This window comes from Kogia breviceps, chromosome 18, assembly GCF_026419965.1.
Source record: "Kogia breviceps isolate mKogBre1 chromosome 18, mKogBre1 haplotype 1, whole genome shotgun sequence".
Lineage (NCBI taxonomy): Eukaryota > Metazoa > Chordata > Mammalia > Artiodactyla > Physeteridae > Kogia > Kogia breviceps.
Genome location: NC_081327.1, coordinates 14,070,574 through 14,087,272, shown reverse-complemented (window position 1 = coordinate 14,087,272; position 16,699 = coordinate 14,070,574). Strand labels below are relative to the sequence as shown.

The window sequence follows — 16,699 nt, the reverse complement described above, 5'->3', positions numbered from 1 at the left end:
TAAAACTTGATAAGTCAGATGTCATTAAAATTAAAAACTTCAGGGGCTTCCCTGGTGGCACGGTGGTTAAAAATCTGCCTGCCAATGCAGGGGACACGGGTTCAAGCCTTGGTCCAGGAAGATCCCACATGCCACGGAGCAACTGAGCCCACATGCCACAACTACTGAGCCAATGTGCTGCAACTACTGAAGCCCATGTGCCTAGAGCCCATGCTCTTCAACAAGAGAAGCAACCGCAATGAGAAGCCTGCGCACCGCAACAGAGTTGCCTCCGCTCGCTGCAACTGGAGAAAGCCCACGTGCAGCCACGAAGACCCAACAGCCAAAAATAAATTTAAAAAAATATAATTAGGAAACATCCTTGTATGCAAGGAAAAAGAGGTATAGGAATTGAAATACATTTTGTTAACAGAAAAGAAAGTAATTTTGTCTGAAAGAGCGGTCAGATAGAAGAGAAATGGACAAAATCTGGAGATGAAAAGGAAATTATAGAAGGTAATGGAAAAGAAACCCTGGGCAAAAAGTTTAATGTGTGATCAGGACTAAGATTAGAATAAATTTAATTGAGTAAATGAATTTTAATATTAAAGTAAGGTGGTGCAAAACTAGAATTTGTTTCCCTCTCTGTTAAGAGTACAAAGTTTTCCTGGAATAATGATCTGCTTTAATAACAGATTATAAAAGTTTCTTTACCTTTTAAGTACTCTGTTGTAACTATCTGTATGTGCCTTTGAAATCTTTTGTTGTCACTTTAGTTAAGTGAAAAAGTATTGTTTCACAGCACCTATAATCCTATTTGATGTTTTTGACAAACTTTCCAAAAATCAACTTCTAAGTGAAGTGTTATTGACCTGAAATAAACTTGACATTTTCCAGAGGTCCCATGGAACATCTCAAGAGATTTGTTTTCTCTCCTTTTCAGAGAAAGATATTAAACTAATTAGGCTTATTTGGTATATTAAAGAATATGGGGAGCATTATCGAATGGTGATAAACCTTCTTAGGATATACTGTATGGATAAATGTTATTAATATAGCTATTCTAGAAATTACATGGAATTCCTAAAAGTCTGGTATGTTCTAGTATAATGTTATCAGTCATAATTCTAGTTATTATCTTTAATTGTTCTATGTCACAGAAGTAACCAAGTTTCTTTGCCAATTGCATTGTAATCAGATCTTTAACCATGCCTTTTTAAGTCTTGTCATTTATAGGCAGTTATTGTACTCTGATGCTTTTATAAAAATGCTTCATCTTCAAGAAGATTCATAGAAAGGACCTTTTGACAAGTACAGGTTTCTGATAATTTTTACATCATACCACTGAACTGGGTAAGAAATTAAAGAATTCTAATGGAAACCCTGATGTCTTCATAAAACCGTTAACAAAAGAGCAAGATCAACAAGAATTAGCTACATAGGGCTGAATGATAGTTTTTATGACTTTCTTGTCTGAAATATTACTGGCTTTTAATCTTGTTTTCCAGATATAAGGAAACCCTCCCCCTTAAGCTAATTATAACTGACAGCAATTTGGTAAACTATACTTTTGTAAGCAGAGTAGAAACATTTATCTTTTCTACCCGATCCCTCCAGAAACTGGAAACTCCTAGGTTCCCAGCAGCCTTACCAGGTAAATAAGGAAGGCCACCTCCTGATGGGTACAGGAATTTTGAGTTATTTTGGGTACCTTGAGAAGGGAGGAATTCATCCAAATCTATACCCATCGCAGGTGGCAAGTCCTTGGCATGGCTTTCCTGGCCTTAAGAGGCCTTTTAAAAGTTCAATCTGAGATTCCTTATAAAAAGTTCCAGCACAGCCAATTTAAAAGAGCCTGTAGGATGAATTACACTTATGTAAATAATCAGGCTAAGTTTATTGAAACCAAACTTATTTTGCAAACAATTAGTCTTAATTTGACTATCTTTGGTATAAATGAGGATAATTTTAGAGAGAAAAATTATGGTTTAGTGATATTACTTTATGTAAAGTTCTAGTGTCAATTGCTTCTGAGTGTTTGTGTTTACTACCTAAGACTCACTTCCTGGATGACTCCTTGTTACTATGTTGTGTTATTACAAAAGTTTAATTGAATTATTAAAAGACATTCTAGGTTTGTTTCTGAAGCTTATCACAGTAGTCTACCTTTAGATGAAGATCAGATGCCCCGTGACCTACAACCAGAAGATTATATACATATGAAGAAGCATCATTTAAACCAGCAGTCCCTAACCTTTTGGGCACCAGGGACTGGTTTTGTGGAAGACAATTTTTCCACGGATGGGGTGGGAAGGGGGCGGGGGATGGTTCAGGCAGTAATGAGAGCAGTGGGGAGCGATGGGGAGCAGCAGATGAAGCTTCACTCGCCCACCAGCCGCTCACCTCCTGCTGTGCGGCCCGGTTCCTAACAGGTCATGGACCAGTACAGGTCTGCAGCCCAGGGTTTGGGGATCCCTGATTTAAAGGACTGTCTCCAACCTAGATGAAAGGACCCTTAAACTAGTTGATGTGCAGCAAAAGTGAAGAAATTCACTCTTAGAATCATATTTCCCACTTAAAATGGGCCCCTACACTGTACTGGTCTAGATAGAGGACTGCTGACCTCAAACTCACCTTAAAACAATGCTCAAAACAGAGAGGAAATGACACACCAGGACAAGAAGACAACATCAGAAATAGCTGTCCCAAGATGCTAGACCTGACTTGTATGATTATTTATAGTGTTCTCTTGATCTCTTGGAATTTTGCATATGAATCAAATGTTTTCTATTACAGGCAAAATTCTATACAGAGTTTAAAACTTAATGCAATTGTTGGGCTTATGGTCAATTACCTATGTCCAGTACTTTTGGGTTACCTTGGTGGATTTCTCCTTTCCAAGGCAATGATTGGATAGTCCTTAGGAAATTTATTATAGAAGAAAGAAGTTATAGTTCTGTTTGGGCCACTATTGATATTACTAGACGGGACCCCCTCAGTTGGCCAATCAATCATACTTGCTCTGACCCTGGACATAAATATGAATTTTCTTTTAAAGTTACTTAAGCTCAGAGAAATGAGCTAATTTTCAGTGAAAGAATATAAACTCCTGATTATTAGGAGGGACCCTTCCTCAGTCACGGGATGGATTTATATGGCTAATACCAGGCTATGGTTAAGTTTAAGGGAACAATTTGTTTGTTGGCAACAATTAAATCATACTAAAGATAACCAGCCTAATAACACTAGGAAATTGGGCTGAGTGCCTTATGAACAATGCTTATATATCATTACCTTTAAAGATAGCGATTGGTAAGGAACAGACTGGGTCAGATGACTGGGGATATACTGGGCCACACCTAATGGAAGTTCTTGGTTTAAATTCTTACTTATGATCTTATCAATGCTACTAGCTGTATTACTTATACTCTGCCTATTTTATAAAATTATTGTTTTTTGCATTACCAAATGTGACTGAGCCTCCAATAAAGATAATGATGACTAAGCAACATGAAACAATTATCTAAATATAGTTTTACATATACATATAAGATCAAAATGATTGTAGTATTGTTAACCCTAGATATGGGAAGAAGCAGCAAGAGGGAATCATTTCCTAGACCATAACAGACTAGTAAGACAGATGGTACAGAGACTTTTATGACTACCGTTAACAATGCCTAGTCCAGTAATAGCACATTGAGTGGCCCATAAATGAAATCCTCGCCAGACCTAGGAATGAGCCTTCCTAGCACCATGGGACAAACTGGTCACAAAATGCCTCCCAAACCTTGGTTGAAATTATGACCCAAAGGGGGAAATTGTAAAACAAAAAATGGCCACCATCCAGTTCTACAAAACTCAAGCCATTAGCCACTATAGTCACTGACTTACATCCTGAAAGGAATTCAGGATGAGTCACTCTGTGCTCTGCAAAAGTGGGCCTTTAGATAGTTAGAATTATTTCAGGAGAATTTTTAAATGAACTTGGATTCTTGCATCTTCCCATACTTAGAAAAGCACTAAAATCATTACTTGAGATATTTGTTCTCCATGACTGGCAGTAACCTTCTACCGAGATGTATCCTTAACTGCGTGTACCCCTTCACCTCTTCAGAGTAATTTCTCAGAGCTATCTGAGAGGTTGTCTCCCAAGGTATACTGCTCAGTAAGTCCCCAAATAAAACTGAAACTCACAGTTCTCACGTGTGTTTTTATTTCAGTCCACATTACAATGAAAAGAATTAAAATGCTACTATACATTTCATGTACCTATAGGTAAATTTTGTTTTGTTTACCAAAAACTTTCATATAATATATACCATTTAAAATCCTCTATTTTCATTTAATATAATACTGTAAATTCTCTTATGCTTCCTTTCCTAGTAAATACATGGTTATAAAATGGCTGCTCCATATGTAGCACTATATCCACGTTCCAGGCAGGAAGGAGAAAAGAGGAAGGCCAAAAGAATACATACCCACTGAGCCTGCCCCATCCCCACCCCTTTAAAGAACTAAGAAATCCAATCTAACAGCTTCTGTTTACAACTATAAGGGAAACTAAAACATGTTTTTTGTTTGTTTGTTTTTGGCCGTGCTATGCGGCTTGCAGGATCTTAGTTCCCTGACCAGGGATCAAACCCATGCCCCCTGCAGTGGAAGCGTGGGGGTCCTAACCACTGGACCGCTAGGGAATTCTCTTCCTATTTGTTTTTTGTTAAGCTGAGCACACTGCCCCTTCAAACAAAAATCTGGATTTTTATACCAATAAAGGAGAGAATGGATATTGGGTTAGTCACACATGAAAAAACAACACTAATATTAAAAATATTCTCAAATAACTTTCAATTATGTGGGAAGTTACAACATCACTTAAATGAAAGTATTTAAAAAATATGTATACACATGTCTGTATATATACGTGTGTATATATATGTGTCTACATGGTTACATATATGTACATATGTAAAATCAGAATACTGAGCATACATATTAATTTTAAAAATTACGAATACAAGGAAGATATTTCCAAAGAGAAATAGTAGGTTCCAGTTTACTTCAGGGGTCTTTGTTAGGAGTTAGCCAAGAAAGAAAAAAAATCACCTCCTGAAAAAGTAAAGCATTTTACAAAGAGAAAATACCAAGCCACCTTATGTACGACTTTTAGATGTCATAACCATTATTTTCTCCTCCTTAGAGATCTCTCTTGGAGAAGGATATGTTAGCTAAGCAGCAGTAGGGAAAGGATGGGGTTAAAGCACACCAAAGTGTGCTTTGTTTTGCAGAAACTGTTAAATTGCAGAAAGTTCCAAACGCCAGATGTTTCAAAAAGGTTACAGTGCAAACAAACAACCAAAACACCTGCTTGCTTTCAGTTTTTGGCAACCTAGAGTAACCTCTATCTCTTTACCATGCCTGCCCTTTCAGGACTATGCATGCCCCCCAGGTTTAAAACTTCCCCGTCCAGCTTTGGAGAGACAGTACTTTGAGAGCTAGCTCTGTCTCCTTACTTGTCACAAGTAATAAATGCTTCTGCTTTACTCCAAAGTACTTGGTGTGTTCACTGGCTATGCACCACAAGGGACAGACCCATTGAGCCCAGTAACAGATGGGGCAAGGAGACAACAAACCTTTCTTGAGGTCCCTGGAAGACTACCAGAGGAGACCCGGGCTTCCTCAACCTCAACGTCATAGAGAAGAATCAGGATTTTTACAGGGGCAGAGCCATCCTGTGTCTCATACATGACTATAAGTGACACAGTAACTGACACAGTCTCCCCAAATTCACACATTCAGTGCTGCATAGTCACACACCCACCAGTAGACACAAAGTTAACAGCCTCAGTCACAGACTCCCCCTTCCTTCCGCACACAGTGCTACACAGTCACAATCCCCACTAGGGCGCAGTCACAGAGGCACAACAAAGCTCCCTATGCCTGCACAGAAGTGGAATACACGATCCCACAGAAACAATCCACACATCCACCACTGGGACACACAATCACAGGTAACCCACACCAGCACACAGTATTACACACGGTCACACATTAACAATCATACCACGGAGATTCATCCACAGAAAGCTACACACACACGGTATCACACAGAATAATACACACATCACTGGGACACACAGTCACACAATTTCGTAACCCACACTCCCCTCCCCAACCCCGTCCGTTCCCCCTGAACAGGCTTAATACTCAAGTCTCCATCCCCGCCCCGAGCTCTGGACATTTCACCTCCAATCGGCCGTGCGCGGCGTCACAGGCCGACAGTTCAGAGACTTAACACCTGGCTCGCGTACAGCTCTGCTCAGAGCCGCCGGCCGGAGACGCGGCGACCTCTGGGAAATGTAGTTCAGAGCCGCACTCGCGAGGGACAAGATGGCGCTGGGCTTGAGCCGTGCCAAAGAGATCCCCACAATCACTCCCTGCCTCACCCCTACTTCACCCCAGCCTTAAATCGCGCCCTGGAGTCTTCTGGCGCTTCTGGCGTAGCCTTGCACCATGGCTCCTAGTTGGGGTCACCCTGGCGTGCTTGAATTTATCTTATTATAACCCAAGGCACACCACTGCCCTCTTCCAGAGGTAGAGTTAGCACAGGTAGAGTGTTAAACTAAGTCCTGAGGCTCGGCCTACGTACTACTCCCCCAACCAGGAAGACAGTCCCACAAGCTATGGTGGAGCTGAGAAAGCGCGAAAGCTGACTCGAAAAGCCGACTCGAACCACTGAAACTTCTGGGAAATGTAGTCCACAGTAAAAAAAAAAAAAAAAAGTAGGCAACCGCCCAACATCGACTGCTTCTGCCTGGTACTGAGCCCAGGCTTGGTGGAGCCCAGGAGACCTCTGGGAATGCTCGCCAGCCTGGAGTGCGCAGGCGCAAGCGCAGGCTCAGGCTTTCCGGCTCGCCATCGTCGTCTTTGTCTGCTGGTGAGTTTTGTTTTGGCTCTGCGAAGCGCAGATCTTGTTGCGGGACCTGGTTTTCTGGGTTTAGAATCCGGTCGGGTAGGCTGTAAGGGAGGTTTTGTGGAGCCTACTACAGGGCTGGGGAAACTGAAGGGGAGGAATCGCTTCCTGTGACGTGCAGTGTTCAAAGCTTCTGTGGATGGGGGCAGGGGTACAGAAGGAAACGGGCGGGTTCTCCGGTGGGTGACAAAGGTTATGAGGGAGTGTGAGAGGGTTGTAGAGTTGCAACCTATATGGTTCCAGGTTTGTGAGTTTGGGTGGCATTGTGAACTTTGTGGCGTAGTACCATGTAAACCTCACTTTTCTAGTTTCTAAAATAATGATAAGTATGCATCTCTGTGGAGCATTCGTTTCTGTGAAAGATGAGAAAGGGAAAAGGCTAAAGCGGACTTATTGTGGAGTAGAAAACAAAATCAGCATTCCTTTATTTTTTTATAAAGAGGAAAGATTTCCGGGAAACTTGTTATTTGTTGTCTAGACTCCCAGTAGGTATTGAATTTTCTTAATTATTTGAAGGAATGTTGGTAAGGCTGCTTTGAGAAGTGCTGGACTAAGGAGTAGCTTTAAGGGGTAGTTTCCACTAGTGCAGACAGCACGGACGGAATTGGGAAGCAAGTTGTCCTGTCTTTGGTGCAGAAATCAAGTAACGGATTTAAGACTCCCTGGTTTGTCAGTGAGCATGGCAGTCTGACTCCTAATTTGACCAGGTTTTCCCCAAACGAAATGGCCTTTACAAATGTAGAGAAACAAATTTTTCTTTTATCTACAAAGAGAATTTCTTCCAGTATTTTATCACACTTAACATATTTTTCAATAAAACGAAAAAGAAAAATACCACAGTACAAAAATTCATGTATAGAAATAATAGCTTTGATACATACAGAAAATAATCAGTAATAGTTATAAAGAAGACTATTTACAATAGCAACAAATCAGATAAAACACCTAGGGATAAACAGTAAATGTATAAAACCTTTATGAAGATTATTTTTAAATGTTAATGAAAGACCCAAAAGAAGACTTGAGCAAGTGGAAATATATACTATATATTAGATAGATTTTAAAAGTCTGCAATGTATTTTGTTACATGAAGAAAGTAAAGTGTATGTTTGGTGTAATACACTACTTTTTTTAGTAAGTGGGGATAGGAATGTATATTTGTAGTTACACAGAAAATAAAAATAGCTCTGAGGGGATGCAGCAGCTAGGGCACGGATAGGAATCACATTTGTGCTTGTGTGTTATGTACACTTCCATTTTTAATTGGGATGGAGGAATTAGAATTCTGTGTTCACTCCATTCCTTTTCAGATGTTTATTACTGCCTCATTCTTGAACGTTTCCTTAATTTCCATAATACTTCTCTCATTTTATAATTCCGGTCAAAACCAAGGAACAACACCCCCCCCCCCCAAAAAAAAAGAAAAACCCTCCATTAGTGACTTATGTTTCTGTTTTTCCCTTAAATTTTAGTGTTCTTAAGTTTCTGACTTTGATCATTTTTTTTCACCTCTAAGAACTCTATGAGCAACAAAATTCCACTGCTGTGGCTTCAGCTGACACAGGACTAACAGATGATCATTCCTCTTTGAGGCTTGTCCTGAACTCCTCATGCACATATCCAACTGCCTAATAGACAGCATCATCTGGAGGTTGCATAGGAACTTCCAACTCTTTATGTCCAGAATGTCATACTTATGTCTTTCCTCCTGCAGTTTGCCTCCATCCTTTTCCTCCTTCTGTATTACCTGTTTTCATCAATTCATAGCACTGTCTGGGCAGATTCTAAGCATACTACATTGGATCAAGCTTGTGAGGAAGTATGATCCTTTTACCTGTCATACCCCATTACAAATTAGAGACCATGGTCTTTTCAATACACACAATAATACAATAAGTGAGAAATATATATATTTCTTTGGTTTGCTGAACCAATGAATTGAATGGCCATATAATTATAGGACGCTTAAAATATTTAATTTCTCCTAGAGTAACATAACCTGGGTAAAATATTAGGCTTCTAAAAATTTTAAGAGCTCTGATTCATGAATTATTTCAGAGTCACTCCCTTTATATTTTATCCATTTCACTCAAGGTTGGCGACTTCACACTTATGAGAAAAGTGTCGTTGTGATACTCAAAAGTGTAACTGTGACTGTTCAATCAGGAGCAAGGCTACAAGTGACACCTGCTCAGAGGTACCCGTACAGGTTGTGATTCTAGAGAACTCTAGCAAGTCAGTCTTGTAGTTTCTCTGTATAACCTAAATTCTGAAAATACGATACCTTCTTTTTCCCATTTTTTGAAATGTATGGAGCCTTTAAATGGCATAATGAGTTTGGCCTGAGATGCAAATTACAAATACTCTTTTTTCCATGTGCTCACATGTATGTATGTGCTCTAGTTTCTAAGCCAAAGGGTCAGCGTTACTTTGTTCTTTTTCACAAGCCAGCTTCCTTGTGCATCCCCAGGAGCTGCACTTTCCTTATCCTTCAACTCCTTTGAGTGTCTAAGGGCTCAGCCTGAATTCTGGGATGCTGCTTTGACCTTCAGCAGTAACATCTAAGTCCTATGTTAGTATTTCGAATTTTAAAGTCACCAGTTCAAACAAGAAGAGCGGTGGATGATTGAGGAAGAAATGTAAAGGTGTTCTTCAGGTGAATTAGGAAGAACCCAGCAGGTATGAATGGAATAAAAGCTCATTACAGTTATTCAGTGAGTTTACAACAGCTGAAACTTTTTGAAGAGATTTTCTTATCAGCCCCCATCCTTTGGAGTGAAAATTGCTAGGAATTCTTTAGATACCTAGGTAACATTTCCACCTGTTCTTCCTGGATTAGTGCTCTTTTCTCAGATTCTGGAGGACTGGGTGCCTCTCTAACCTCTATTCTGGATGCCAGCCTCTACCTCATGTGCAGTCTCAATTTTATGACTTCTACAGCCTAAATTCAGTGCTTCTCCCTCACACCAACATTCTCCATTTTTTACTTCTCCCTATATGCCTAGACTCCTTTCCTTCATTCAGTCCTTCTTCCCAAGGATTATAGATCTGTAATCTTTCAAAAACTAGCACGTAGATTCTTTTCTTTAAAATTTAACTATCATTTCTCCCTCCTTCTATCGTTATATACCTCAGAGTTGAATTTACTCCCTTATCCTTATTCCTTATTGTCTTCTTACCTCCAGATATCATAGTATAACTCTTCTCCATCTCCTGCTTTTTAACAATAGTGCAGGCTTGGAAATGAGTGCTGACTTCCTACTAATTCAACTCCCTGTTACTTTAAAGAGAAGTAGTACTATTGTTTTTAAACTCTAGTACATATACTTGATAGAAATTAAAAGAATAGGTATGTCTCCTTATTCCTGGCTCTCAGTTCTCCATTTCTGCTCCCTGGAAGCAGTAATTATTAACATTGTATGCTTCTAAATGTCTTATGAGTATACAAGGAGACTTTCAGGCAGAGCAGTGACATGATTTGACTGTGACAAGATTACTGTGATTGCTATGTCGAGAGGAGTTGTAACATGTATCAAAATGCTCAAATGTTAAGCAAACTCAGTGTATTCTGTTTAAATGGTGACCTGTTAAGAGCAGAGGTTGGCAACTATACACTACTATGTGTTTTTGTAAAAAGTTCATTCATTTTCTTATGGTCTGAGACTACTTTCCAGCTACAATGCCTAAGTTAAGTTGGCATCTGCAGATACATGATATGTAAAGCAATGAAACTGGACTAAAAAGTGTTATCAATCATGGTAAAGCTAAGTGACTATAATAAACCCCAAAATGTGCCGGTTTAAGGAATGTAGGAATTCATTTCTTGGTCACATATCAGTTATGTGGTGAGTAGTCAAAATTTGCATGGTAGCTTTGGTCTTTGTGGTACTTTAAGATCCAGATTTCTTGCAGGTGTCTCTATCATTTAGTTGTGGTTGAAGCTGGATCAACAATGCATCCTGATTCCAGCCTGGTAGAGGAGAGAGGAATCATCACTCTAGGGTGTGTGTGTGGGGGTGTCAATAAATTATTTTGTAAAGGGCCAGGTAGTAAGTTTTTGAGGCTTTGTAAGTCATAGGATCTCTGTTGCAACTACTCAACTCAGGCATTATAGCACAGTTAGTTTGCTTGACATTAGAGCATTTTGATTTATACTTTGAAAATACTTTTTAAACCACAGATAAATGCTGTTGAAAGGACCATTTTGCCTGGTATTCAGACAATGTTGCCTTGTTCAGTTCAGGACTGTCATTTCACAGTATAAAAAATTCAGTTTTGGGAGGGTGGGAGGGAGACTCACGAGGGAGGGGATTGGGGGATGTATGTATGCATATGGCTGATTCACTTTGTTGTGCAACAGAAACTAACACAGCATTGTGAAGCAATTATACTCCATTAAAGATGTATTTAAAAAATCCAGTTTTGATAAGTATGTGTGAAGGATGTTGATATAATCCCTGTAAAAATACAAGGGGCTTTAATTACCAAGGAGATATAATTTCTGTGTTTTCTTTTGGCTTATTAGTAATACAGAACAGTCCTGATCTGTTGAGCATCATGCTTTTGCAAATTTAATGAATTTAAGAATTGGAAAATTTTAAATATATAGTATTACTGTACTTTTTAAAAAGTTTAGTAAAATTCACATCTTATGCCATGTATACCTGGGACTTTGGGCTGATAAAATGTCTGAATGATTATCTTTTTTTCCTATGTTTATTTTTCTGTTTAGATTTTCTGTCTTTTCTGGTCTCAGTTTTCAGAGGTTATATTTGCTAGGTTTTCAATCTCTACAATTCTTATTTCCAAATAATCATTTTTTATTTTTATAATTTTGCTTTTATTCCCTTTTAGTTTTTCCCTAAGAATCAACTCATGAATTTATTATTATTTCTGGTTTTGTTTGTAATAATTAATTTCTTTTCTTATCTTTACTAATTTTTCTGTTTTTCTTTTATTTACTTTTCCTTATTGAAATTCCTTGGTTGGAATGTTTATTATGATTATTTCTTTTAAAAATAATCTAAACATTTATGCTAAAACTTCTCCAAGCATTATTTTCAAATGTGTTCTATGAGTTCTGGGTTCTGATATACATTGTGTTCTGAATAATATTCTGAACATTACACAATTTATTTTAATTTCCTCTTTGACCAAACAGTTTGTTCAAGCCAGTAGATTTTGGAATTTACATGTGAAAGATTTTCACTTTTCTAATTTATGACTTTTTTTTTTTTTAGTCAGAGTATTTTATCTGTCCTTTTCTACTTTGTGGAATATTTGAGATTTTATAGGCCTACTGTGTGGACTGATTTTGAGAATGTTCTCTGAGCATTTTAAAAGATGGTTCACTATACATTTTCAAGATGCAGAATAAGCTAGTTAGCTCATAAGAGCATATTTTTATTTCATGTTCCCATTTTTTATATGTTTGCATATTTCATGGATTTGATCTCCTAGGTTGAGAGAGGTAGTCTTCTCGTTGCTGATGTGTTTTTGTATCTTGGATTTCTGTATTTTATATGTTCATGATTATCTTCTTTATTTTATCTTTAGTCTTTATTTTCAGCATTTCTTATATATTGTTTTAGATGCATATCATGTATATATATAGTTTAGGGGGGGTTTGCTATATCAGTTGTTAAACTTTAGCATGAATCAAAATCACCTGAAGGGCTTGTAAAATACAGATTGCTGGGCCCTACCCACAGGTTTTTTGATTCTGGAGGTCTGGTTTGAGGCCTGAGAATTTTCTGTATGATCCTATCTTAGCTCTTTTAATAGTTATTTTTATTCTAGTTTCACTTATTGACAGGAACCATATAGTTGGTATTGATTCTCTGATTTTATTTTATATACTGTTTTAATTTTTTGGGTGGGGGTGCCACGTGGTGCAGCTTGTGGGATCTTAGTTCCCTGACCAGGGATTGAACCCATGCCCTTGGCAGTGAAAGCACGGAGTCTTAACCACTGGACCTCCAGGGAATTCCCAACTGTTTTAAATTCTGCCTCATCTTTTATCTTTTGTATCTTTTGCTGTAGGATCTTTTTTTTTTTTTTTTTTTTTTTTTGTGGTATGCGGGCCTCTCACTGCTGTGGCCTCTCCCGTTGCGGAGCACAGGCTCCGGACGCGCAGGCTCAGTGGCCATGGCTCACGGGCCCAGCCGCTCCGTGGCACATGGGATCCTCCCGGACTGGGGCACGAACCCGTGTCCCCAGCATCGGCAGGCGAACTCTCAACCACTGCGCCATCAGGGAAGCCCTCTTTGTTTTGAATATTTGTCTTTTTTTCCTGAAAATTTGGAAAGTTTATATTTTTTTCTTATGGGTGCCTTTATATTCATAATTTTCTTAGTCTTCATCCTTGATTTGAGACAATATCTATTTACTGTCTGTTACCAGGAGTGATGTATATTTTATACATTTTACAATACATATTTTCAGTCTCCCTCTTCCCTTCACTGCACAGTTGGTGATTGTGATTATTATTCTAGCTTTAAATAGTAATGGTTGCTCCATTCTCACCTCCCCCTTCATATGTATGAAATTCTTTTCATCTTTGCTGTTGATTGTGCAGTGACCCATCTATCAAAATCCTATCCATTGTTCAACCTTGAACTTCATTTTTATTAAACTGTCTCTCACTTCTAGCCCAATCTCTCTAATCTCTGTATCTTCATCTTATATTGTAGTTTCCAGAGCAACTTGGATCTTAAGTATATACTCTGTTAGACTTGTATTTTTTGCTTCGATGTCTAAGACATACATTGAAGCTCATTGGCAGAAAGGCCAGTTTTTTATCCTTCTTGTCTGCATTCTTGAGCACAAATAAGATGTTTTATTTTGTGAAATGTCTACTCTAGTCTTTCTCCCATTTAAAAAACTACATTGTTTATCTTTTTATTATTATTGTGTTTCAAGAGTTCTGTGTATTCTGGATACAAGCCCTTTATTAGTTTCTCCCAGTCTATGGCTTTCCTTTTTGTTTTCTTAACTGTGTTTTTTTTCTTTTCTTTTCTTTAATTAATAAATTAAAATTTTTTAGGCTGCATTGGGTCTTCCTTGCTGTGTGTGGGCTTTCTCTAGTTGCATCGAGCGGGGGCTACTCTTCATCACTGTGCACGGGCTTCTCAATGAGGTAGTTTCTCATTGCAGAGCACGGGCTCTAGGTGCGCAGACTTCAGTAGTTGTGGCACGCAGGCTCAGTAGCTGTGGCTCATGGGCTCTAGTGCACAGGCTCAGTAGTTGTGGTGCACGGGCTTAGTTGCTCCGCGGCATGTGGCAGCTTCCCGGACTACGACTCAAACCCATGTCCCCTTTATTGGCAGGTGGATTCTTAACCACTGTGCCACCAGGGAGGTCCTTAACTGTATTTTTTGAAGGGCGTTAATTAGTTTTTAATTTTGATGAAGTCTACCATTTTTTCTTTTATATTAATAGTTTTTTTATTAATAGTTTTAATGCTTATGCTGAGGTCTATAATTGATTTTGAGTGAATTTTTGCTTATGGTATGCAATGAGGGTTGACTTATTTTTTTCTAGTTATGGAAATTATAGCACTGATATGAGTGGCAACATATTACTAATCAGTTCTTGAAATGATTTATAAGAAAATGAGGATATAATATATATATATATTTTTCAGTACCTGGGCCTCTCACTGTTGTGGCCTCTCCCGTTGCGGAGCACAGGCTCCGGACGCTCAGGCTCAGCGGCCATGGCTCACTGGCCCAGCTGCTCCGCGGCATGTGGGATCTTCCCGGACCGGAGCATGAACCCGTGTCCCCTGCATCGGCAGGCAGATTCTCAACCACTGTGCCACCAGGGAAGCCCGAGGATATTATTTTAAGACAGATAGATCAGGATACTGTCCAAGGTTTGCAGTGAGTGGATGGAAAACAGTTATAAAAGAAAGGATTTAGAGAGGGGCCAAGGAAAGTGCTCTTGACAAGAAAAGAGCTTGGGTGCCAGTATATCAGGCATAATGAAAGGAGAAAAATAAATGAAAATTGAATTTGATGGCAATGACAGTTTCTGTATCAAGCAATGATAGTATCAGTAATCAAAATAGAAATCAAAATCAGATTTGGAAGCAAAAATGGCTATTTTCTGGCATATTTTCTTTCCCATTAAATATATGTGTACTTTGCTGTTTAGCCCATGTGAAACTCAGTTGTAAGTAGATAAAAAGAGCACTGTCTATAGTTATTATACAATTATAGACTGAGTCAAGTTAAAAGGCCCAAGTCTTCAAGATCTCTGTAAGTATAACAAATAGGGGCTTTTATTTTTTTTTTTGCAGTATGTGGGCCTCTCATTGTTGTGACCTCTCCCATTGTGGAGCACAGGCTCCGGACGTGCATACTTAGCAGCCATGGCTCACGGGCCCAGCCACTCCGCAGCATGCGGTATCTTCCCGGAGCGGGGCATGAACCCGTGTCCCCTGCATCAGCAGGCGGACTCTGAACCACTGTGCCACCAGGGAAGCCCCAAATAGGGGCTTTTAAAAGTCAGATAGGATTATAGCTATGCTTGCTCCATTCTTCCTCACCCATAGTTTTTGTTCCACATAGAGAGCCACTTTCAACTCATTTGACTGTGTCTGTTGGTGTTTATTCCCGTATTTTATACAGCTATTTTACGTATTTTCAATGTAATCAATTTAATCATTATCAACATGCTAATATGAAACATGGGGTTCAGAAAATTTCCTGCATTCATTTTTCATATTTTCTCTGAAACTCCTTTCTCTGGTGCTTCATATTTTCTCTTGAACCTCCTGGATTCCTCCACTGAACTACTAATTTCCCAGTCATTACTCTCTTTCTTTATTCCTTTCTCCCTTCCTTCCTTTTTTAAAAAAAATTTTTGTATTCTGGGAGATACTCTGGAATTTTTTTCCCAACCTATTGAATTTTTAAGGTTAGCATCATACTGTTTATTTCCAAAAGCACTTATTTATAGAATCCTGTTAATATTTCTTTTTTTTTTTTAGAGGATTTGCTGCTTTTTTTTTTTTTTTTTAAGAAGATGTTGGGGGTAGGAGTTTATTAATTAATTTATTTTTGCTGTGTTGGGTCTTTGTTTCTGTGTGAGGGCTTTCTTTAGTTGTGGCAAGTGGGGGCCACTCTTCATCGCGGTGCGCGGGCCTCTCACTATTGCGGCCTCTCTTGTTGTGAAGCACAGGCTCCAGACACGTAGGCTCAGTAGTTGTGGCTCATGGGCCTAGTTGCTCCCCCGCATGTGGGATCCTCCCAGACCAGGGCTCGAACCCGTGTCCCCTGCATTAGCAGGCAGATTCTCAACCACTGTGCCACCAGGGAAGCCCAGAATCCTGTTAATATTTCATTGTTATATAATCTCTTAGCTTTCTGTGATACTAATTATATATTGTATGTATGTGCTTTTCTGTTCCTTGCCTTGTCTTTTGCTATTTGTTTGATCTTTCACATTATGGCTTTTGTCCAATTTTTGTGATCTTTAACTCTACATTAATACATTGAGGTACCAGAAAGATTATTTTAATCTCTGTGTCCATTGGTGGGTCTTGTAAAATGGTGGGCTTCACTGTGCAGCATTCAGTCAGATATCTAAGTCTTTCTTTTATATGACTCCAAGTGTCAGTATCTGTAGGTGTTCTCATGATCTTCTCATTTTTTCAAACAAGAACCGTTCCATTATCTGACAACTACCAGCATTCTTAGAGTCTAGCAGAGGAAAGAAGTTGGGAGCCTATACTATATATAG

General features: G+C 38.9%; 2 protein-coding genes across 7 annotated transcripts in view; both read left to right on the top strand.

Moving 5' to 3' along the window:
• The window catches only part of LOC131744965 (zinc finger protein 260), a 141,461-nt gene that overhangs the window by 121,290 nt on the left and 3,472 nt on the right, over positions 1-16,699 (top strand). Inside the window, exon 1 of one of the 3 annotated variants that reach the window (XM_059045065.2) lies at positions 6,848-6,916. The exons of 1 other annotated variant lie outside the window; for it this stretch is intronic. The gene's annotated coding sequence lies outside the window, so the exon portion shown is untranslated. Of the gene's footprint in view, positions 1-6,847; positions 6,917-9,567; positions 9,632-16,699 lie in introns of those variants that run through there. One more of the 3 variants, XM_067019115.1, reaches the window with a different exon arrangement.
• The window catches only part of ZNF566 (zinc finger protein 566), a 71,720-nt gene continuing 61,875 nt past the window's right edge, over positions 6,855-16,699 (top strand). The window contains exon 1 of one of the 4 annotated variants that reach the window (XM_067019154.1): positions 6,855-6,916. The gene's annotated coding sequence lies outside the window, so the exon portion shown is untranslated. The remainder of the gene's footprint in view (positions 6,917-16,699) is intronic. The other 3 variants (XM_067019157.1, XM_067019156.1, XM_067019158.1) reach the window with 3 other exon arrangements.